The sequence below is a fragment of the Stomoxys calcitrans genome, chromosome 1 (assembly GCF_963082655.1).
Source record: "Stomoxys calcitrans chromosome 1, idStoCalc2.1, whole genome shotgun sequence".
NCBI lineage: Eukaryota > Metazoa > Arthropoda > Insecta > Diptera > Muscidae > Stomoxys > Stomoxys calcitrans.
The window spans coordinates 197971456-197997905 of NC_081552.1; the positions used below are offsets into that span (position 1 = coordinate 197971456).

General features: G+C 40.7%; 1 protein-coding gene across 1 annotated transcript in view; it reads right to left on the bottom strand.

The window, feature by feature from the left end:
* The window catches only part of LOC106091488 (uncharacterized), a 297696-nt gene extending 274975 nt beyond the window's left edge, over positions 1–22721 (bottom strand). The window contains exon 1 of the mRNA XM_059369614.1: positions 22023–22721. The gene's annotated coding sequence lies outside the window, so the exon portion shown is untranslated. The remainder of the gene's footprint in view (positions 1–22022) is intronic.
* Positions 22722–26450: the final 3729 nt, after the last annotated feature.

Genomic DNA, 26450 nt, shown 5'->3' on the forward strand with positions numbered 1-26450 from the left:
TCGGGAGTAGATTAGGAAAATGATTAGGAAAGTTGTGGTAGGGTATCTAGGTGGCGCTTTACCTCCTCAAATCACCTCAAATAGGTTATTTGACCCTTCATTACAATATGGGACTCAAATAAAAGGTATGTGAGAGTAGAAAAGGAACACGGTTTTGAGGCCAAGTGTTTGTGGGTAAACCCTAAAGCACCCCAACTGAAATTATTTCGCGAACATATCAATATGAGACTCAAATAAAAGGGTTTTGCGAGTAACGAACGAATTAGAAACCTTTTTTTAGGGCAAAGTTGGGGAGAACCAACCACTTTTACCGATTTGGGCAATATGGACATCAAATAAAAGGTATTTAAAACAAGAAAAAATGCGTTAAGTTCTACTTTGGATACCCACCACCTCGGGTATATATGTAAACCATCTTTCATCAAAAACCGATGCAAAGTTACCTTTTGCATCATAGCAGCTATATCAATATATGTTCCGATTTGGACCAAACACTAATAATTAAATGTCATTTTCAATTGTATATAACAAAATATTGGTCTTTTTAGTAGTTATATCTAAAAATTAACCAATCTGAACTATATACAATACGGATATCGAAAAGCATAACATAAGTCAGTGTGTCAAATTTCAGTGAAATCGGATTAAAAATGCTCCTTTTATAGGGTCAAGACTTTAAATCGAGAGATCGGTCTATATGGCAGCTATATGCAAATCTTGATCGATCTAGACCAAATTGCAGAAATGTGGAGGAGCTTAACTTAACTCTTTGTCCCAAATTTCGGCAACATCGGACAATAAATGCGCTTTTTATAGCCCACAAAACCTAAAATCGAGAGATCGGTCTATATGGCAGCTATATCCGAATCTGGACCGATCTGTGCGATAATGCAGAAGTATGTCAAAGGGCCTAAGAACTCACTGTCCCCAATTTCGGCGACATCGGATAATAAAGGCGCCTTTTATGGGCTTAAGACCCTAAGTCGGAGGATCGGTCTATATGGCAGCTATATCCAAATCTGGACCGATCTGGACCAAATTGACGAAGGATGTCGAAGGGCCTAACACAACTCACTGTCCCAAATTTCAGCAAAATCGGATAATAAATGTGGCTTTTTTGGGCCTAAGACCCTAAATCAGAGGATAGGTCTATATGACAGCTATATCCAAATCTGGACCGATCTGAGCCAAATTTACGAAGGATGTCGAAAGGCCTGACACAACTCACTGTCCCAAATTTCAGCAAAATCGGATACGAAATGTGGCTTTTATGGGCCTAAGACCCTAAATTGGAGGATCGGTCTATATGGCAGCTATATCCAAATCTAGACCGATCAGGGCCAAATTAACGAAGGATGTTGAAGGGCCTAATACAACTCACTGTCCCAAATTTCAGCAAAATCGGATAATAAATGTGGCTTCTATGGGTCTAAGACCGTAAATCGGAGGATCGGTCTATATGACAGTTTTATCCAAATTTGGACCGATCTGAGCCAAATTGACGAAGGATGTCGAAGGGCCTAAGACAACTCACTGTCCCAAATTTCAGCAAAATCGGATACGAAATGTGGCTTTTATGGGCCTAAGACCCTAAATTGGAGGATCGGTCTATATGGCAGCTATATCCAAATTTGAACCGATCTGGACCAAATTGACGAAGGATGTCAAAGGGCCTAACGCAACTCGCTGTCCCAAATTTCAGCAAAATCGGATAATAAATGTGGCTTTTATTGGCCTAAGACCCTAAATCGGCGGATCGGTCTATATGGCAACTATATCCAAATCTGAACCGATCTGAGCCAAATTGACGAAGAATGTCAAATGGTCTAAGACAACTCACTGTCCCAAATTTCAGCAAAATCGAATAATAAATGTGGCTTTTATTGGCCAAAGATCCTAAATCGGCGGATCGGACTATATGGGGGCTATATCAAGATATTATCCGATATAGCCCATTTTCGAACTTAACCTGCTTATGGTAAAAAAAAGATTCTGTGCAAAGTTTCAGCTCAATATCTCTATTTTTGAAGCGTGATTTCAACAGACAGGCTGACATGTCTAGATCGTCTTAGATTTTTACGCTGATCAAGAATATATATACTTTATAGGGTCGGAAGTGGATATTTCGATATGTTGCAAACGGAATGACAAAATGAATATACCCCCATCATTCGGTGGTGGTTATAAAAAGAGTACAAATCTGACATAAAAATCTATTCATTGGTGTCTAAGGGGCCTCCCCACCCCCCAAAACCCTCCAGCAGGACATATATACCGATTATCGATATTTCGTATATAAAAGTCGTATTTTGTTTTTCACTTGGATATAACATATCTTAAAACTGCATTCCAATGAAATCTTGAGAAAGAAATTAATTAGACACCAGTAAGGAAAGGCAAAAGTCCCAAAAGACCCATCTATCTTAAAACTGCATTCCATTGAAATCTTGAGAAACAAATTAATTACACACCAGTAAGGAAAGGCAAAAGTCCCAAAAGACCCATTGAGGCCTCTGGGTCTAGCCCAGTAATATCCCAAGGGTCTTGCATATGGCATGTGACTGGGCTAGACCCAGAGGTTTCAATGTTAACCCAGATAAGACTGAAATATGCCTGTTCACGAGGAAGACGAAGGTGGGCCAATTTAACGCACGATGTTTCCTCAATAAAACGATTTCGATATCTGACAAGGTCAAATACTTAGGTGTGATCTTGGACAGGAAACTGCATTGGAAGTGTCACATGCAGGAGCCTACTGAAAAGACTCACAGACGGTGGGCACTATGTAGACTGGCCGTAGGCTCGAAATGGCGCCTGAATCCGAGGATAGTCCACTAGCTCTACAGGAACGTGATTACACCAATACTTACTCACGCCTCAGTAGTTTCATGGACTACTATAGAGAAAAAGTGCAACATAAGGACCATATAACAGGTTTAGCGAACATGTTGTCTTGGTGAGGACCACGACAGTAAAGTTGCCATAAGGGCAATAACAACCAGGACGGTAAGATCAGGAACAGTTTAGGAATGTAAGGAGATTAACGCCTTCTCTGAGGATGGCACGATCCGTTTGGATGCCGGGCCATAGCGGAGTAACTGGGAATGAAAGGCAGACGATTTGGCGGTGAAGGCCAGAGGATTGCCGTCAATAAACTTGGGTAACCCGAAGCCTTTCGGCTCAATGCAGTCCGAGTTAAGGGAGTGGTCGACGAATGCAACCCTGTGGAACAGCGAAACGGCCGGTAGGACGGCGAAAATCCTATGGGGGTCCATATCGTGAAAAGACGAGGCTATTACTGAAAGATTGCAAGAAGGAGATCAGTATAGCTATTGGTATCCTAACGGGACACATAGGAGTACGAGCTCACTTATGTAAAATCGGTGCGGCAAGTGATAGCATGTGTAGGGCATACGGGGAAGATGATGAGACGTGGGAGTATTTCCTTTGTCATTGTCCGGCTTTCGCGTCTAACAGATACCGGCACTTAGGTGGAGACACAATATCAGACATGAACCAACTTAGGGGAGTGGTATTGAAAACAATTAAGGATTTTGTAAGGAGAACGGAATTGCTAACTTAAAATTTTCTTTTTAGAGGTTACTTTCTAGTTTTTAGAGCGCACAACAAGCCGATTACTGGCTTAGGTGTTTGTCCATAGTGGCATAAGGGCGGATTAATATCTGCATACTTTTTTTCGACCTAACCTAACCTAAGGCAAAAGTCGGGCGGGGCCGACTATATAAAACACCTCATACAAAATTTTGTAAAGATCGGACCAAAATTGTGACTACTACAGCCTTATCTAGCAGCAGATATGTTAAGATCAGTAGCATAACAATCCGTGCCAAATTTTGTGCAGATCGGTTGAAAATTTTAACTACTACGGCCATTTACGTGCAAATCGAGCGATACATATATATGGGAGCTATATCTAAATCTGAACCGATTTTGATAAAATCTCGCATATATTAAGATCAGTAGCAATACAATCCGTGCCAAATTTTGTGCAGATCGGTTGAAAATTGTAGCTACTACGCTTATTTAGGTGCAAATCGGGCGATATATATTGTATATAAGAGCTATATCTTAATCTGAACCGATGTTTATGAAATTTTGCATATATATTGAAATCAGTAACGAAACAGTCCGTGCCAAGTTTTGTGCAGATCGGTTGACAATTGTAGCTACGACGACCATTTAAGTGCAAATCGGGCGATATATGTATATGAGAGCTATAACTAAATCTGAACCGATGTTGATGAAATTTTGCATATATACTGAAATCCGTAACGAAACAGTCCGTGCCAAGTTTTGTGCAGATCGGTTGAAAATTGTGGCTACTACGACCATTTAAGTGCAAATCGGGCGATACATATATATGGGAGCTATATCTAAATCTGAACCGATTTTGATGAAATTTTGCAGATACGTTATTATCAGTAACAAACCAAGCCAAATTGTTTGCAGATCGGTTGAAAATTGTCCTTACTACGGCTATTTAAGCGCAAATCGGGCGATACATATATATGGGAGCTATATCTAAATCTGGTCCGATTTTTAGCAAAATCAATAGCGTTCTTCCTTGGGCCACAAAAGTGATATGTGCAAAATATATGATTGGACAACAAATGCGACCTGCACTCTGATTACAAGAGTACATGGACTCACAGACGGACAGACGGACATGGCTAATCGAATCAGAAAGTGATTCTGATTCGATGGGTATACTTATCAATAGGTCTAGCTCTTCTCCTTCTTAGCGTTGCAAACAAATGCACAAATCTATAATACCCTGTACCACAGGGGTGGTGTAAGGTATAACAAGTAAAAGCGTGCTAAGTTAGGCCGGGCCGAATCTTGGCAACCCACCACCATGGATACATACCAAACTTCTGTCAAACCAGCAAAAATTAAGGCTTCTAGGAAGCAAACACGGATGATCGAGAGACCGGTTAACATGGGAGCAATATCAGGTTATAGACTGATTTGATCTGGGCGAAACTGAAGAGGGCGAACTGTCGAAGGTTCTAACACATCTCACTGTCCCAAATTGCGGCGAAATCGAACAATAAATGCGCCTTTTATGGGACCAAGGCCTTAAATCGTGAGATCGATCTATATGGCAGCTATATGCAAATCTGGACCGATCGGGGCCAAATTGAAGAAGGATGTTGAACATACGAACACAACTCCCTGTTCCAAATTTCAGCAAAATCGGAAAGTAAATGTGGCTCTTATGCGCTCAAGACCTTAAATCCAGAGATCGGTCTATATGACGGCTATATCCAAATCTGAACCGATCTGGCCCAAATTGATGTACGGTGTCGAAGGGTTTAATACGGTTCAAAATGTTGGCAAAATCGAACAATGAATGTGCCTTTTATGGGCCCAAGACCTTAAATCAGGAGATCGGTCTATATGGCAGTTAAATCCAGATCTGGACTGCTAAATCCAGATATAGCTCCCAAATAAACCAATCTCTCGATTTGACTTCTTGAGCCCTGAAAGCCGTAATTTTTGTCCGATTGGGCTGAAATTTGGCACATTGTGTTCTGTTATGACTTTTAACAACCGTGCCAAGTACGGTCCAAATCGGTTTGTAAGCTAATATAGCTTCCACATAAACCGATTTTCCGATTTGATTTCTTGAGCCCCTGAAAGCCGCAAATTTTGTACGATTTGGCTGAAACTTTCCATGTGGTGTTTTGTTGTGACTTCTAACGACTCTGTCTAGTACGGTCTATAACCTGATATAGCATCCATAAAAATCGATCTTCCGATTTGATTTCTTGAGCCCTTACAAGCTGCAGCTTTTGTCCGACTTGGCTGAAATTTTTCATCCAGTATTCTGTTATGATTTCCAACAACTGTAACCTGATATAGCTCCCATATAAACCGATCTCTCCTTCTTCCATTTTACGACAAAGCTCATTTCTGGTTCAATGGATACGTACATTAGCAGAATTGTCAATTTTGGAGTGAAGATCAACCAGAATCATTGCAAGATATTTCAATGCATCCACAAATAGTCACAGTTTGGTGCGGTTTATGGGCTGGTGGCATCATTGGATCGTACTTCTTCAAAGATGTTGCGAATCGTAACGTAACTGTGAATGGTGAGCGCCACCATGAAATGATATCCAATTTTTTTTTTGCTGAAAATGCAAGAGCTTGACTTGCATGGCATGTGGTTTCAACAAGACGGTGCTACCTGCCACACGTAATACTGAACTTATTGAGAGGCCAGTTATTTCACATTGGGGACCATTCGAATGGCCATGTGAGGCTATGTTAAAGCTAATGTCTAAACACACAAGCCCGCTTCAATTGACGCATTGGAAGACAAGATTGAAGCATTTATTCGTGAGATACCGTCTGAAATGTTGAAATGAGTATGCCAAAATTGGACTAAGCGGATGGACCATTTGAAGCGCGATCACGCTCAACACTTGCAGGAAATAATCTTCAAACTTTACTTTATATGGACCGTATTATGGATTCAAATAAAGATTTTATGAATATTTTTCAATTGTATGTGCTTTTTTGGAAATGTTTCCTATAGCTGTTAAAAAATCACCCGTTATATCGGAGCTATGTATAAATGTAGACAGATATTTTGCAAAACCAAAGGCCTTCATCCTTGGGCCAAAACAATGGCATGTACAAAATTTTATGGTAATCGGACAACAAATGCGGCATGTACCTTGATTACAAAAATACGGATCTCGGCGTGAATAAATCTCCGGGCCCGAACGGTATATCAACACTTGTCCTTTGTATGTGTTCTTCGACATTTGCTCGTCCACTACGCAACCTTGCCTACCGTGCGGGTGTTTCCCCAGCGCGTTGAAAGGTTGCGAACGTTCAGCCCATCGCCAAGAAAGGTGGGGCGAACAACCAAACCGAACAAATTACCGGCCAATTGCGATATGCTCCGCGCTCTTCAAGGTTATGGAGAGTATGGTTTACCATCTTCTTGTCAGATACTTAGAGGCCTTCTTAGCGACAGACAGTATGGGTTCCGGAGAAATCGCTCTACGGGCATTTTTGTCGGAACGATGGAGTCGCTCTATCCACCAGTTTGGTGAGAGTAAGGTCGTGGCTCTGGATATCTACAAGGCATTTGATAGGGTCTGACACGGTGTACTTTTATCAAAGCTTGTCGCTTTTGGTGTCGGTAATAACTTCGTTCGATTTATATCGAGCTTTCTCAGAGATCGCACTATACGAGTTATTGTAGATGGGTTCTCATCAGACCGCAGGTGTGCCACACGGCTCTGTCCTTTCCCCTTGCCTTTTTCTTATTTTCATCGACGATCTATTGGGTCCGATTTCAAATCCAGTCTACTCATTTGCCGATGACAGTAGTCTGTGTCATTCATATTCATTCGACCATGGGCCCAGTCCTCAAGAAATTGTGCACAGGAGGCGCGTTATGGATGAGACGCTCTCCCAGGATTTGTTGGCCATTTCCGAGTGGGGTAGAATGAACAGAGTAGTAGACTTTAATGCACAGAAGACGCAGTGCTATTTCTTGTCTCACAAGCAATTCACTGACCCACTTCAATCGACGGTATAGATATTGAGCAGTCAGATGCTCTTGATGTTCTGGGCCTGAATATACAATGTGATGTCCGTTGGTAAAAACACTTATTCGAAGTGTTGAAAGACGCATTCAAGTGTTTGGGCTTTCTTAAGCGGTGCAAGAAATATTTTACCTCTTCTGATCTTCTACATCAGGCCCAGGATGGAATATAACTCTCATATATGGGCAGGAGCTCCAAAATCATCCTTGGAGCTACTTGACCGGGTTCAATGGAGAGCGATGGTGTTGATTGGGGACAGCAGGGTATCCAACTCTATTGCTTCCCTTGAACATCGTCGGAATGTGGGTAGCGTTGTATTGCTCTATCGATATTTTAATGGCGTGTGTTCCAAGGATATTCGTCTTCTTATCCCTGGCGTTAGAATGTTCACCAGGAATACAAGACTTGCTAGGAACTCACACTCGTTTGTAATTGATGGGCCAGTCGAACGAACCATGCATTACCGAGAATATTAATTTTTCGCCCGAACCATTCGTATGTGGAATTGACTTCCGGCTAATGTCTTTCCCACCGACATTGACGTTCAGAAATTTAGGATGAATATCAATAAACACTATTCCTCTTTCCCCCTCCAACCCTTAACTTTCCTAATTGCAATGCACAGCATATATAGGAGACATCCCTTGAGTGTTGGTTACGTGAAAAAAAAGGACGGACAGACATAGCTTAATCGAATCAGGAAGTAATTGTAAGCCGATCGGTATACTTAATAATGGGTCTAGCATCGGTATACTAACAATGGGGCGTCTTCGTTGCAAATAACAGCACAATGTTATATTGGGTTGCCCAAAAAGTAATTGCGGATTTTTCATATAGTCGGCGTTGACAAATTTTTTCAACGGCTTGTGAGTCTGTAATTGCATTCTTCCTTCTGTCAGTTATCAGCTGTTACTTTTAGCTTGCTTTAGAAAAAAAGTGCGCGAAATTTTGTTTACATTACGGCCAAATGAAGTTGATGATGACCAAATCAATGCATTAATCGAATTGGATCGTCATGTAACTGAGCGTGAGAAAGGAGAGAAGTTAAATATACCAAAATCAACCGTTCATTATCACATAAAAAGTCTTGGACTGGTGAAAAAGAAAAAATTGAAAAAATTGTCAACGCCGACTATATGAAAAATCCGCAATTACTTTTTGGGCAACCCAATAATACCCTGTTCCACAGTTGTGTTGTAAAAAGTTTTGTATGTATGCACTTAAAATGCTTCAAATACGACTTTACTGAACTGAACAATGGTGCACTTGCCATTGTATATGGATTCCTTTGTGTGACATTTTCTGTTGTGTTTTGTATATCTGTTCTTCGTCTTATTTTAACCAGCAAAACTTTTTTTTCCTTTTTTATGTCTCAAAAATGGGCCAAATCGTTGGGACTCCTTTTAAAAAGTAACAAGTGGGATATAATTGACATGTTTGACAATTGCTGCATGTTTTCCTTTCTGATAGCCTTGTATGTGTATGATTGTTTTTGAAAACGAAAAGGATCAACTGGGTAGGTAAACACTCAACTCTGGAGAATTCCGTTTTGCAAGAACATTTGTTTGTTGAAATCAATAATTTACTGTAACATTTCCACAATGTCTGTGCCTGACAATCTTCAAATCAAACGAAATGGATTTTTATGAAACCAACACCACACCAAGTTACCAACAGTCTCTTAGTGCTCATATATCCCATTTTTGTCGTTTTTTATTATTGATTACATTTATGTGGAAAATGTTCATATGGGGAGCACTGCCATAACCATAAATGACATGTCAAAAGCAGAGTACATATCTCACCCAAATCCATATACCTTACTGCATGGGTACGGTATAAAATAATGTTGTCGTATCAAAACATTTGGTCATTCACGGATTGCGAATGTCTAATAAATTACAAGCATAATGGTGTCCAACGTGAGACTGTATTATTATTTATATGAAGTGTGGGAGTCATAAAACTCTCATATACTACAAATTATTATTTGACATAACTTACAGAGGTACTCGTACCATGTATGACAAATGGGAAGTGTTATTAAGCTATTTAAACATTTAAAAGGCTGAAATAAACTTTTATTTCGCTCTGCTGTTTCCTTAATAAATATCAGCAGGAAAATTATGGTTTGAGTAAACTGATGACAGTATTTTGCACGACTTACAGTGTTTTCAATCACTGCAAAACGCGGAAAAGTTCTAAACATGTAATCCATTCATCTCAAGACGACATCAAACTTTTCTACATACTTTACTTTCCATTAATTGGCTATGACAGAATATTTGTTCCACTAGCCGAACGTAGAATAGCGTTCCAAGCACCTCGATCTTCTGCGCTCATTCTAAAATCTCCGACACCAAGTTTCGAGGTGTCTGCTGTTTCCTTAATAAATATCAGCAGGAAAATTATGGTTTGAGTAAACTGATGACAGTATTTTGCACGACTTACAGTGTTTTCAATCACTGCAAAACGCGGAAAAGTTCTAAACATGTAATCCATTCATCTCAAGACGACATCAAACTTTTCTACATACTTTACTTTCCATTAATTGGCTATGACAGAATATTTGTTCCACTAGCCGAACGTAGAATAGCGTTCCAAGCACCTCGATCTTCTGCGCTCATTCTAAAATCTCCGACACCAAGTTTCGAGGTGTCTCCCACCACATGATCTTTCCATGGGGCTTTTGGTCTTCCCGGATTGCGTGTACCACCGTGTTTGCCTTCAAAAGACTTCTTTGCTGGAGCCTCTTCATCCATTCTGACAACATGACCAAGCCAACGACCAATGCTATCGCCGTCATACAGCTCATACAGCTCGTGGTTCATACGTCGCCTATATTCTCCATTAACGCAAACTGGTCCATATATTTTACGAAGTATCTTTCTTTCAAACACTCCAAGCACTGCCTTATCTGTTTTCACAAGTACTCATGCCTCAGAACCATATAACAACAAGGGTTGTATCAGTGTCTTGTATAGTGTAATCTTCGTCTGTCGAGAGATGGCCTTGTTTCTAAACTGCCTACTTAGTCCAAAGTAGCATCTGTTTGCCAGTATTATTCTTCGCTTAATCTCAAAACTGGTGTCATTTGTTTCGGTTACGGCAATGCCGAGGTACATAAAGTTACTGACTGTCTCAAAGTTGTGGTTCTCAACTTTTTGGGAGCTAAAACCATCCATCTCCATTTACTGCCAGAGCCATTTTCACAGACTCTCTTTCGATTCTTTCAAAGGCTGCAGTTACTACTTCCGGTGACCGACCTATGATATCGATGTCTTTGGAATAGGAGAGTGTCATGTGTCCTCTTGTGATATATATTCACATCTGCATCTCGTATAATCTTCTCTAGTAGGATATTTAAGAGATCACACGATAGGCTGTCTCCTAGTCTGAAACCAAAATTGCAAATTTTGCCCATGAACATTCCACTAAGGAACATGGGCAAACTTCTCACATATCAATGAGTGCAGTCCGATTCAAGTTTAAGCTCAATGCTAAGGGGCCTCTCTTTTATAGCCGAGTCCGAACGGCGTGCCGCAGTGCGTCACCTCTTTGGAGAGAAGTTTTACATGGCATAGTAACTCACAAATGTTGCCAGCATTAGGAGGGGAAAACCCCCGCTTAAAATTTTTTTTCTTTTCTGATGGTCTCGCCAGGATTCGAACCCAGGCGTTCAGCGTCATAGGCGAACATGCTACCCTCTGCGCTACGGTGGCCTCCTGAAACCTCGTTTGGTATTGAATGATTCGGAGAAATTCTTTCCTATTCTTAATGAGGAAAGCGTATCAGCAAGTGTCATCCTGCAGAGTCTTATACATTTTGCAGGGATAACAAACTCAGACATGGCTTGAAATACTTTTGAACGTATAGGAGTATCGAAGCCGGCTTTGTAGTTAACAAAGAGATGGTGGGTGTTGATTTGTCCTTTCCGGGTCTTTTCCAGGATTTGGCGCAGTGTTAATATCTGGTCTAGGGGGGATTTACCAGGTCTAAAGCCGCATTGATAGAGCCCAATTATCTCATTGACATTAGGTTTTAATCTTTCACACAGTACGCTCGAGAGTACCTTGTATGCGATGGGGAGGAGACATATTCCTCTGTAGTTGGCACATTCCATCTTGTCTCCTTTCTTGTGTACGGGACATAGTATGCTGAGGTTCCAATCATCGGGTATGCGTTGTTCTAGCCAGATTGCGTAGATAAGCTGATGCATACGCGTTATCAGCGTGTCGCCTCCGGCCTTCAAAAGTTCAGCGGGTAACCCGTCGGCTCCTGCTGCCTTGTTGTTCTTTAGTCGGGTCACTGCTACTTGGACCTCATTCTGACTAGGAGGTAAACATTCTATACCATCATCAGGGATTGGTTCTGCGGTATCCTCTTCGCCGCCAACGTCGGACACTAGCAGTTGGGTAAAATGTTCTTTCCATATTCTCAGCATGTTGCCAGATTTACTTCTTTGTCTCTACAGGAGGATGTGCCTGCACCAAAGCCATCGGTTTGATGTTTAATTCTTTGGAAGAATTTCCAGACTTCATTCTGACTCCTGTAGATCTCAAATCGCTCACACTCATGTCTTTCCATTTCCTTTTTCTTTCTGCGGAATAGACGTTTCTCCTCTCTCAGTTTCCCCCGATACCTCTCCTTGATCTGGCGCGTTGCTACTGATTGCAGGGTTGCTCTATATGCCGCATTCTTGGCTTCAGTAGCACGACGACACTCTTGGTCGTACCATGAATTTCTTGAAGGAGGCTTCTGGTACCCAATTCGGATTTCGCGGCATTTTCCATGGAGTGGGCAATAGTTTGCCACTGCGCCATTATATCATCGGAACAAGGAGTGCTTTCATCAAGCAATTGGGTCAGTCGAGTGGAGTATGCCGCTGCCATTTGTGATCAATTGGTTTCTCGTGTTTTGGTCGGGTGACAGCCATGTGGCTTTGTGAATATTTTTGTGTTGAATTCTGGTGCTACTAACTACCATGTTTTTTGCCGCGGCGAAATCTATCAGCCTCAACCCATTACTGGACGTTATCTCGTGGAGGCTAAACTATCCGACTGTTGGACCAAATATGTCTTTCTTCCCTATTTTCGCACTAAAATCTCCCAGAACGATTTTAATACCATGGGCGGGGCAGCGGTCATATTCTCTCTCTAGACGCTCGTAGAAAATATCCTTGGTCTGCTCGTCTTTGTCTTCCGTCGGGGCATGGGCACATATAAGGCTGATGTTGAAGAATTTGGCTGTTATGCGGATTGTGGCTAGCCTCTCATCCACCGGAGTAAAGCTGGAGACAAGGTGTTTCAATCTCCGAATAACCACAAATCCACGTTCCCAGTTCATCGCACTTCCTGTAAGGTGGTAATATCTGCCTTGTGCTTCTCTAATACATACACCTTCTCTATAAAGAGTGCGGACATTCCAGGTGCAGATCCGCAAATCATGGTCCTTTTTTCGTTTGCGTGGGTCGTCAACGTTGGGGGGGGGGTCCGTTTTTACTATTCTTTGTTTCTCATAGTAGTTCTCAGTTTTCCAGGGGCGTGTTACTGGCCCAGCGCCTCAAGCGCATGGGTTTTGTGGGATTATACATGGATCCCTCGTTGTGGCAAGCCGCTTGCTCCAGGATCCGACGCACGCCGCCAGTCGCCCCTAACCCGGGAACAGACGCTGATGTTGGCCATTGGTTATTTAAAGGCGCCAATAACTCGCCTTGTCATCTCGAGTATCATTGCCACTCAGTATTTAATTAATAGCCAGTGCCATCTGACTCCTCTCTGAGACTCTCCTCTTGAAAATCGCTGACTGCTCGCGGCCTCATTTCCAGCTACTCCGCATAAAAACGGAGCTTTACACCATCCGCAAACTGTGGACGCGCCCAGTAGCTTTCTGCTAAGCTTCCCGTGATAACGATGGACACCACACAAGTCGGGGCTCAAAGTTCCAGCCTGTATGGTGCTCATAGTTATCCCATATCGGCCGTCATAACTACAGAACTACATACATATATCAAGTTATTATACCCACCACCATAGGATGGGGGTATACTAATGTATTCATTCCCTTTGTAACGCCTCGCCTAAGGCCCCATAAAGTATATTCATTCTTGATCGAAGCGACGTTCTGAGTCGATCTAGCCATGTCCGTCCGTCCCTCTGTCGAAATCACGATAGCGGTCGAATGCGTAAAGCTAGCCGCGTGAAAGTTTGCACAGATACTCACTTCTGATGTAGGTCATATGAGATTGCAAATGGGCCATATCGGTCCACATTTAGATATGGCTCCCATATAAACCGATCTCCCGATTTCATTTTTTGAGCCCCTGGAAGTCGCAATTTTTGCACGATTTGGCTGAAAACGTGCACCTAGTGTTCTGCTATGACTTCCAAAAACTTTGTCAAATACGGTCCAAATCGGTTTATAACCTGATATAGCTCCCATATAAACTGATCTCCCGACATCACTTCTTGAGCCTTTACAAGCTGCAAATTTTGTCCAATTTGGCTGAAACTTCGAAAGCGGTGTTGTGTAACGACTTCCAAAAACTTCGCCAATTACGGTCCAAATCAGTCTACAAACTTATATAGCTCCCATATAAACAGATTTGTCGACAAAATTTATTTTTTATAAAAAATTATAGCAGAATCCATGGCGGTGGGTTTCCAAGATTCGGCCCGGCCGAACTTAGCACGCTTTTACTTGTTACCAGTTTATTTCGATTCTATTCCGCTGTTCGACGTGTCCCGGAGCCCAGAATGGCGTACCGATGTTGAGTGCCTCCAATTAAACCTCCAGTCCCGTCTCTGACTCCATCCTGGAGCCGTCAGTGAAGAACGATGTCTCATCCATTTAAAACACAGCATCCACTTTCTACTCCTCCATTCCGGGAAAGCGAATCCAGTACAATTTCTCTCTAATCGGTCTCGTCGACAAGTAAGCTGAGACCCCTGAGACCCAGCCTATCCCCTGCATTCATGGCATTCAGAATACAGCAGTGGCCGTGTCCGCCTTCTCTTTACATGCCTAGTTCCCTCAGCCTAAGAGCCACCTTTGCGGCACAGCCCCAAATATAGACCTCAACTGGTTGTATACTCAACATCGCCCCCAGATCCGCCTGCAGTGTGGATCTTAATGCTCCCGTGATCCCGACGCAGGCCAGTCTTTATATTTTTCGATGTTCCGTTGATCGTGTCCAGTGCTCCATATGTCAGCACTCGTCTCACAATGACTATGTATATCTGCAGGAGTAGAAGGCGCACATCGCCTTTCACCACCTTTCCTCCGTATTCCTAGTTTGAAGGCCTAGATATTTCGCCTCCTTTGACAACTGCAGAGTGGTCCTGTCCAAATACGGGAGTGTGAAAGAGCACCGGACCTGTCTTCCTTGGGTTGGTCTCGTAGCTAATACAGAAATCAAGAACCCAGATCGGTTTATATGGCTTCAATATCAAGTTATGGACCGATTTGAACCATTTTTGGCACAATTGTTGAAAGTCATAACAAAACACTTCATGCAAAATTGAAGCCAAATCGGATAGGAATTGCGCTCTCTAGAGGCTCTTGAAGTCAAAACCCCGATCGGTTTATGTGACAGGTTATGTGTCGAATTCAACTATACTTAGAGCAGTTATTATAAGTAAAAACAAAACACCTCATGCAAAATTTCTGCTAAATAGGATAGGATTTGAGCCCTCTAGTTGCCCAAGAAGTCAAGATTCATGATCGCTTTATAAGGCAGCTTATGGGCCGATTTGAACCATACCTAGCAAGGTTGTTGGAAGTTTTAACGAAACACGTCGTGCGAAATTTCAGCCAAATCGTATAGGAATTACGCCCTCTAGAGGCTCAAGAAGTCAAGACCCCAGATCGGTGTATATGAGAGCTATATCAAGTTATGGACCGATTTCAACCATACTTAGAACAGTTGTTGAAACTCATAACAAAACACTTCATGCTAAATTTCTGATAAGAATTGTGCCCTCTAGTGGCTCAAAAAGTCACAAATCAAGATCGGTTTATATGGGAGCAATATCAAAACATGGACCGATATGGCTCATTTACAACTCCGACCTACACTTATAGGAAGTATTTGTGCAAAATTTCATGCGGCTAGCTTTAATCCAAAAGTTAGCGTGCTTTCGACAGACAGACGGAAGGACGGACATGGCTAGATCGACGTTAAATGTCATGACGATCAGGAATATATATTAGGCGAATATTTCGAGGTGTTACAAAGAGAATGACAAAATTAGTAAACGCCTATCCTATGGTGGAGGGTATACAAATTGTGTCCAAGTATCTATGGAGCCGTCTCCACCCCAAACCTCCCCTTGAACACCCATATTGGCCGATAGTGGCAATATGGGACTCAAATGAAATTTATTGGTGAGTAGAATATGAATATGGTATTAAAAGATATGTCAAATTATCTAGGGGACGCCATTCTGGACCGGACATACAATATGGGACCCAAATGAGTGGTATGTGAAAGTACAGCACAAAATGGATATCTAATTTCAGGATCCAGTGTCTGACATATTTATAGATCTTGGCAATATGGGGCTCAAAAGAAAGGTATTTTGAAGTAGAATACGGATTCTGGCGCCAAGGGTCTGGGAGCCTGCCCCAACCCCATACTCTCATTTTCGGTAAGTACATCCTATTTGTTGGTGTTTTGGGCGTGTGGTGAACACCCGGGCATTTGACGCCAGAAGCGGATACCAAATTCGTGTTCTACTTCCAAATACCTTCCCTTTCAACTCCAATGGTCGAAAAATGTCTTATTCGGCAGTGGCTTTTGGGGAAGGATGGCTGTTAGGGGAGGGCCCGTCCCCTTCCAAAATCAACAAATTACATAGCCTATTGCTCCTTCCAGACCAACTTACCCAATCTGTGACAATTTCAGATTATTTGTATGTCAGGTTCGCATTCTACTTAAAATATACATTAGTTAATCCCCACAACCCAGATACCTGAACACAATTTTTAGTTTAATATTCGTAATCGACTCCCAAATACCTTTCATTTGAACCCCATATAGTCATGATAGGCTAATATTACGATTCAGGGACTGATTCAGGGAACATTTCCTTGACCTTATTTTTAATGTAATATTCGAAATATACTTCCAACTATCATTCATTTAAGTCCCATATTGGCATGATCGTCTAAAATGACTATTTGGGGCGGTTTTAGGTTGGGGGCAGTTTTGAGCTTGGGCCGGCCCCCTAGATAAATGGACACAATTTTGAATGTAATATTCATCCTCTTTTCTGAAGAACCTTCGATTTGAGCCCCAGATACTGGTGGTGCTGATGGTGTAAGAAAGTTTTAATTTTTTCTAAAATTTCTAACTCCATGTTTCCCCCCACCCCACTGAGCGAATGTTGCGAATCATCTCTTATTTTTAGTGTGTCAGCTTTCATGTTGTTGCTTGTAGTGTAACGGTAATATAAAATAGTAAGTAAACAGGCTTTAAGTTCGGCCAGGCCGAACTTTGGATGCCTACCACCTCGGATATATGTGTAAACCACCTTTCGTCGTAATCCGGTGAAAAATGCCCCCATAACAGCTTTATCCGAATATGTACGGACCAAATCCGACACGGATATTGAGTGGTCTATTAAGTACAAGTCATTGTTCAATTTTGTAAAACAAAATATTGGACTTTTTGGTAGCTATATACACATATAGACCGATCTGAACCATATATGACACGGCTGTCAAAAAGCCTAACATAACTCACTGTATCAAATTTCAGCGAAATCGGAGCATAAATGTGCCATTTATGGGCCCAAGACTTTAAATCGGGAGATCGGTCTATATGGCAGCTATATCCAAATCTAAACCGATCTAGGCCAAATTGAAGAGGGATATCGAAGGGCCTAACACAACTCATACTGGGGTTTAACTGCTTCCAATTTCCAAATTTCAGCGGAATCGGACAATAAACGCGCCTTTTATGGGCCCAAAACCTAAAATCGGTCAATATGGCAGATATATCCAAATCTGGACCGATCTTGGCCAAATTGTAGAAAGATTTCGAGGAGCCTAACATAACTCACTGTGTCAAATTTCGGCCAAATCGGACAACCAACGAGCCTTTTATGAGCCCAAAACCTAAAATCGAGAGATCGGTCTATACAGCAGCTATATTCAAATCTGGACCGATCTAAGCCATATTGCAGAAGTATGTCGAAGGCCCTAACACTACTCAGCGTCCCAAATTTCGGCGAAATCGGACAATAAATGCGCCTTTTATGGGCCCAAAACCTTAAATCGAAAGATCGGTCTATATGGCAGCTAAAACCAAATCTAGACCGATCTGGGCCAAATTGAAGAAGGATGTCGAAGGGCCTAGCACAAATCACCATGCCAAAATTTCGGCGAAATCGAGCAATAAATCGCCTCAAATGGGCCCAAAGCCTTAAATCGATGATCGGTCTATACAGCAGCTATATCTAAATCTGGACCGATCTGTACCATATTGCAGAAGATATCGACGATCCTAACACAATTCACTGTCCCATATTTCGGCGTCATCGGACAATAAATACGCCTTTTATGGGCTCAAAACCTTAAATCAAGAGATCGGTCTATATGGCAGCTATATCCAAATCTGGACCGATCGGGACCAAATTAAAGAAGGATGTCGACTAGATTAACACAACTCACTGTCCCAAATTTCAACCAAATCGAATAATAAATGTGGCTTTATTGGTCTAAGACCCTAAATCGGCGGATCGGTCTATATGGGGATTATATCAAGATATATACTGCGATATAGTCCATCTTCGAACTTAACCTGCTTATGGACAAAACAGAATCTGTGTAAAGTTTCAGCTCAATATCTCTATTTCGAAAGGCTGTAGCGTGATTTCAACAGACAGACGGATGGACATGGCTAGATGGTCCTAGATTTTTACGCTGATTAAGAATATATATACTTTATAGGGTCCGAAATGGATATTTCGATGTGTTATAAACGGAATGAAGAAATTAATATACCCCCATCCTATGGTGGAGGGTATAAAAAAGCAATAAATGCATAAAAAAGCAATAAAAAATTGTTGAATGAAGGCAAGTCAAATGCAACGAAAATATGAATGCGTTATAAAAGCGAATGGAAGCAATCTGTTCTCTGGTGGTTATCCAACACGTTTTTATACCTTACACCACTACTGTGGTACAGGGTATTATAACTTATTGCATTTGTTTGTAACACCCAAAAGGAAGAGAGATAGACCCATTGATAAGTATACCGATCGGCTCAAAACCACTTTCTGTTCGATTTAGCTATGTCCGTCTGCCCGTCCGTCTGTCCATGTTAATTTGTGTACAAAGTACAGGTCACAGTTTTTATCCGATCGTCTTCCAATTTGGTACAGGCATGTTTTTCGGCCTAGAGACGAAGCCTATTGAAATTGGAAAAAATCGGTTCAGATATGGATATAGCTCGTCCGATTTTCAGCAATAATGCAATAAAATTGTCATTTTTATAACCGATTCTCTCGAAATTTGGCAGCAAGGCTTTTCTTATGACTCTCGATAATACTGGTAAATTTCATAGAAATCGGTTCAGATTTAGATATATCTCCCATATATATGTTCGTCCGATACGCAATAATAATGCAATAAAATGGACATCTGTTAATCGATTCTCTCGAAATCTGGCAGGAAGGCTTTTCTTATGACTCTCGATATTACTTGTAAATTTCATAGAAATCGGTTCAGATTTAGATATAGCTTCCATATATATGTTCGTCCGATTATCAGTAATATTGCAATAAAATTGTCATTTGTTACCCGATTCTCTCGAAATTTGGCAAGAGAGATTTTCTCTTGACTCTCAATATTACTTTATGGAAATCGGTTCAGATTTAGATATAGCTCTCATGTGTATATATCGCCCGATTTTCACTCCTAGAGCCACTTCAAGCACATTTATTGACCAATCTTGCCAAAATCTTGAACAAACGCTTTCCTCGATGACTACCACAATACACATAGAGTTTGGTCAAAATCGTTTCAGATTTAGATATAGCTCCCTTATATATATTCGTCCGATTTCCAGTAATATTGCAATAAAATGGTCTTTTCTTAACCGATTTTCTCGAAATTCGGCAGGAGGGATTTTCTCTTGACTCTCAATATTACTGATGAATTTCATGGAAATCGGTTCAGATTTAGATATAGCTCTCATATATATGTATCGCCCGATTTTAACTTCTAGAGTCACAGTAAGCGCAGTAATTGATCCATCTTGCCAAAATTTCGCAAAACGCTTTTCTCGACGACTATCACAGTATCTGAGGAGTTTGCTCGAAATCGGTTCAGAGTTATATATAGCTCTCACATATATTGGGTTGCCCAAAAAGTAATTGCGAATTTTTCATATAGTCGGCGTTGAAAATTTTTTCACAGCTTGTGACTCTGTAATTGCATTCTTTCTTCTGTCAGTTATCAGCTGTTACTTTTAGCTTGCTTTAGAAAAAAAGTGTAAAAAAAGTATATTTGATTAAAGTTCATTCTAACTTTTATTAAAAATGCATTTACTTTATTTTAAAAAATCCGCAATTACTTTTTGGGCAACCCAATATGTTCGTCTGATTTTGAGAAATATTGCAAAAAAGTGATCATTTGTTATACGATTCTGTCGATATTTTATAGGAAGGATTTTCTTATGACTCTCAATATTATTGGCGAATTTCATAGAAATCGGCCCAGATTTAGATATAGCTGTCATATATGTATATAGACCGATTTTCACTTTAAGAGGCATTGCAATCGCATTTATTGACCAATCTTGCCAAAATCTTGCACAACGCTTTCCTCGACGTCTATCACACTATCTGAGAAGTTTGCACGTAATCGGTTCATATTTAGATATAGCTCCCATGTATATGTTTGTCAGATTTTGGGTAATTTGCCATAATGTTGTCATTTGTCAACCGTAGTTTTTACAGTTTGAACATATTTGCTCGCCGAGGTCCATAAAAATTGGTTCAGAATTGGATATAGGTCCCACATGGTACTTATAGGGTAGGTGTAGGGCAGTAGTCGACACCGCCCGACTTTTGCCCTTCCTTACTGGTTATCAAAATCAATAGCGTTCGTCCTTGGGCCAGCGATATGTGAAAAATTTCGTGATGATTGGACAACAAATACGACCTGCACTTTGATTACAGCAATACATGGACTCACAGACGGACATGGCTAAATCGAATCAGAAAGTGATGCTGAGTCGATCGGTATGCTTATCAATAGGTCTAGCTCTTCTCCTCCTTAGCGTTGCCAACAAATGCACAAATCTATAATACCCTATACCACAGTGGTGGTGTAGGGTATAAAAAGCAATTAAACAATTTTTTGAATGAACGCAAGTCAAATGAACGAAAATATGAATGCGTTATAAAAGCGAATGGTAGCAATCTTTTCTCTGGTGATGTCCAACACGTTTGTAGTTGGTCCCTTTGAGTTGTTTGATTTTGCCAACTATAGCCGGCTGTGACTTTCCAGCCAATTACACTACTCAATCACACTATTGCACCTGAACTCCATTACGAATAACTTTCTTTTTAAGTTGTCTCCGAAACAAATTCTTTTGCTGATAGCTGATGAACTATAAATAGGAAAATTTGTAATATCAGGTAGCTGTCATTGCTAGTTTGACAGACAATCCAGTTTGAACTTAGTAACACTTGGTGTCAGCTGCTCTGTATATACATTGGTGTGTATCCAAAGTTCCACCTTCTTTTTTGTATAGAGGTTTGGCAAAGTCTATAGGGGTGGGTATACAAGGTTCGGCCTTAAATTTATCTTGATTTTGTTTATTTGTGTTTTCCCCCCTCCCCTTAATGAATTCGCCCATATGTGTGATGTGGTTTAATATCCATCACAAATTGCTGGATAACTCAAATCGCAAAGCAACACACATGCACAGATGCCTTTAATTCAAGTCAATGCATGCTCAAGGTCATGTTGCAATGCTAATGAGAAATTTTAATATGAAATTAACATAACATAAATACAAGTTAGTTGTATGTAATTGGCTGCCAAAGGACATTATTAAAATCACATTACAGGCCGTCATCATCAGGTAGTCATGCACATAGCTAGCTACTTGCTACACACCAATGTCATAGCATTGAACTTGTTAAAGGGACACAAGGTAAAACTAAGTTCATCGTAAAAAACTAAGCAAATTCTCGGTCAATAACACAACAACAACAAAGAGTACTAAAACAATAGCCACCACACCACAACTGAAGGTGCAAAAAACAAAAACGTAGGCTATTTTATTGAGCCCACCGTTTAACGGTCACTGGGACCATCAATAAATGTAAATAATGAATGATTTATTCCAACATGCCAACACACAAATGCTCACTCACACACTTGCACGCACACATGGGTATAAACAAAAACACTCACCTAGTCAGTCAGGAACAGAAGCAGTTAAACCCCAGTATGATTAATTATTTGTTGGGAAAAAGGCCTTTGCACCGCACACGTTGGTTAAATGTACGGGGGGAGGAGAAGTGGAACACAAGACAAATTTTTCTCAATTATGAACTTTAAAACGCATTAAGTTAGGGCTTTCGGACTTTTGACTTTCATAGTTAGGGATTTAATCTTTTTCTTTTACTGGTAACACACACTCTTGTTTTTATACAAAGTCAAGGCATATTGTGGGGCCTTTATTCATAATATTTAATAGGGAACTGTTTACATTGATTTCTTTGATTAAATGTGGTTCAAAAGCTTTTGTCACATTAATGAAGAATATTTTTTTTTTGTTTATTTTAATATTTTTTTCCATTAACTTTTTCTAGATTTTGTGGTTCAAAAACTTTTAAGATATTAACGAGGAATATCTTTGTTTATTTTAATATTTTTTTTTTTTTGATTTTAATACTTTTTCTAGATTTTTGTTAATTAAAGTAAAATTTTGAATTTTCAACTTTGTTTAATTTTCCATTTTTTTTTCCTATTTTTTTCTCGCATATGTTTAATAATCCATAAAACTGAGTACTTTTACGTTTTTTTGAAATTCTTTAACGTATGCTGCTTTCCTTTTGCCTTTTAACACATTTCAGAAATTTTCCGCTCACTATGATTTTACTTCCTTTGCAATTTGCAATTTCACACAAACTGTAATCATCTCACATTTTGGCAAAAACAAAAACTAACAACATACTCGTAGAACAAACAACCCACACACTATACAAAAATGTTAAAGAGTTTGCTAACTTTAAAAGCCAACATACAAACAAAGGCCTTTTGCCAAATTTCGTCTTTTATACGCCAAAGTACGAACATTTGGAAATATTAGACGCGCCACGAATTTGAGAAAGTTGCACAATTTCGTTATTATTTTCCGCTAACTACGTTTAGACAGCGCAAAGACTTGAGGGAAACTGTTTTTGGGCCTTACAAAATCAACGGCAACAGGCCCAGAAAACAATGTGCGTTCACAAACACTCTCACACACACACACACACACACACACTCACACACACACACACACTCACATTGCACATCAACGCCCTCAACGAACAGACAGCAGCAGACAGCAGCATTGCCGACATCCTATCGTCTATGTAAGGCACTCGCATTACGAAATGATGAATGAAAATGATTTTTAGTGCTTGCTGTTAACGGCAATGGTGCGATTCACTACGTTTGTTTTTGTTTTGGTTTCTTCCTGATTGGACTGGAATAGCATAGTCCCTAAGAGAGCCTGAAAAGCAGGACACTGTTACTAGTTAACATGTTATGTTAGCCTTTGGACATTTTATGCTATCTTCATGAGACTGTTAGAGACAAAATGTGGAAATGAATTTCTCCCTCTACTCACATGCCTGAGTTATGAATGCTTTTACATATGACTAAAGTGATAAGCAAATGGTAAAATCATACATATTTTAATCATCCCTATTGCTAATGAATGTTTCCAATGCTTACAATTTAAAGAAAAACAAGTAAGAACGTTCTAAGTTAGGCCGGGCCGAATTCACACCATTATGGATTCTGGTACAAATTTACTCAAATCGACTTAGTTGAAGGACTCATGCATACTGTACGTACCAAATTTCTGCAAAATCAGCCAAAAACTGAAGCTTCTAGGGGCCGTAGAAAATCGGTTTATATGGGAGCTTTGTCTGGTAATGGACCGATTTGAACCGCAATTGGCCAGGTAATTGGAAGTCGTAAGAAAACACAGAAGTGAAGAGTCTCAACGGAAGACCTTGTGCCAAGTTTTAGCAAATTGAATGATAATTGAGGCCTCTAGGAGCTCAAGAAGTCAAAACCGTAGATCGGTTTATATGGGATCTACATTCAAATTTAAACCGATAAAGCCCATTTACCATCCTCAAAGAACTACATCTGAAAAAATTCAAGCGGATAGTCGTTCGGCCGCTATTGTGGGCGGTTTATATGGGATCTACATCCAAATTTGAACCGATAAAGCCCATTTCCCATCCTCAAAGACCTACATCTGAAAAAATTCAAGCGGATAGTCGTTCGGCCGCTATTGTGATTAAGACAGACGGAGAAACGGACTTGGCTAGATCGACTTTAGAACGCATGGGCTTAAAAGCCCATTCTCAAATGCTCCTGAATGCGTCATGCATCATGTTAACATCGAACTAATCTTGTGAGGATTCAGAAGACGTGCCTAACGCAACGGTGGTGGAAAATCTGAATCCTGACTATGGTCTGGTTTCCGCGGCTAATTCTCCACTATTGTAAGGTCGCTTCGGCTGCACTAAGGGTCCAACTGATGCACAGTGGGAGAAAATCGAAAAAAAAAACAGTAAAAAATATGGCGTATGGGAACGGGTAGATATATCACTTTGCAATTTGGAATGGAAACAAATTTTAGAAAAAAAAAGCAAATAAAAATATCTTAGATTTTTTTTTTTTTAATTTTGCAGATAAAAGTGTCCTTAAGAAACTAAAAATAAATTCTGCCAAAACTTTTTTACAACAACTCCCAAAATACCCTTTTTGAGCGAAGATAGTTTCCACATCGGCATTTTTTTAGTAAAATTGCTGTGAGGGCTACTAATATTGCTTGGTGCAAAAAAATTTTAATATACTTCAGGAAGCTCTACGTGCAACAGCAAAGTGGGCTACCGAAAGTGGTCTAGGTATAAATCTGTGCAAGACAGCAGTAGTTCTTTTCAGCAGCAGTTACAAGTTGCCTACAGTGGAACCCGTCTCCTTGGGTGGAGAGAATGTTCCATTTACAGAAAGTGCAAAATACTTGAGTGTTTTGCTGGACAGGAAATTGAACTTCAAATCCAACATTTTGGAAAGGGCAAGAAAGGCAACTCTTGCCCTATACAACTGCAAGAGAGCCATTGTCAAAAGTCGGGGGCTTAGACCGCGTGTCATGCAATGGGTATGTACAGCAGTTGTCAGCCCTATAATGCTATATGGTGTTGTGGTCTGGTGGACGGCGCTACAAAAGTCCACCTACTGCTCATCCAAAGGATGGCTTGTTTGTTCATCACAGCCGGACTAAGGACGACACCATCGGATGCACTGAATTTAATGCTACATCTTATGCCTCTGGACATTGTGGCTGAACAAATTACTGCGACCACTGCCGTGAGGTACTGCGATATCCCTGGTAATAGAAGTTATTGTATATAGACTTCTATACGGATAGTTCCAAACTAAACGACCAGGTGGTCTTTGGGGTGTACTCTAAAGATCTTGAGCCAGTCATATCGAAAAGGTTACCCGACCACTGCAGTGTGTATCAGGCGGAGATCCTTGCAATTAAGAAAGTGGTAGAATGGCTAAGATATAATGTCAGACAGACAGGCAGCCATTAAATCCTTGGAGAATGTATTTCTAAACACAAAAAACCGCCCTAGCTAAACAGTTCCGAATTCACCTATTCTGGGTGCCGGGCCACAGATACATCCCAGGAAATTTTAAAGCGGACGAGCTTGCGAGTCTGGGAACTACCCTACACATTCCAGGGATAATGGAATATGTGGGTATGCCTCTAGCGACATGTAAGCTAAGTTTTCAGGACCAGGCCCGATGGACAACCAATGATAGATGGTCACAAAGAGGTGGTTCTGAGCATTCCAAAACTATGTGGCCTAATCTAGACTTGAAGAGGTCTACCGCTTTGCTGTCACTGACTAGAACAGACGTCTCAGTCATTGTGTCCGCCATGACAGGTCACTGTCTAATCGGAAAACATGCTGACTGACTGAAGGTTGCCACCAACGACTTTTGCAGAAGCTGTGAGGACATCGAAGAAGAAGAGACTATGGAACACCTTTTGTGTGTGTGTCCTGCACTAGCAGTTAGAAGGAGTTCCACTTTAGGTTCTCATTTCTTTGAAAACCTATCTGATTTAGCGGATGTGAACATTGGGCTTTTTAAAGCGATCTGGATGGTTCAACGGTAGGAACTAGAAGACATCTTCCCCCTTCTGTTCCTATGGTATCACAATGGGCGAAAACATCTGAGTCTGATGGCAGACTGCCAATTAAACCTAACCTCCTCTTACATGTGAAGAAGAAATGTCAGGAGCTTAATAAGAAATGGTCTAAACTTAAATATCTAATTGGTAAAAGATCGGTTCTATCAAACGAAATTAAACTTTTAATCTACAACCAAGAGCTGAAACCAATCTGGCAATACGACGTACAACTTTGAAGATGCACCACCAATGAAAACATCCAGCAGATCCAAATATTCCAAAACAAAGTTCTAAGATGCATTGTTAGCGCTCCTTGGTACGTCCGTAATAAAGACATCCATAGAGATCTTCAGGTGAAAACGGTAGCCGAAGTAATAAAACTCGCGATTGAGACTCATGTTAATCCA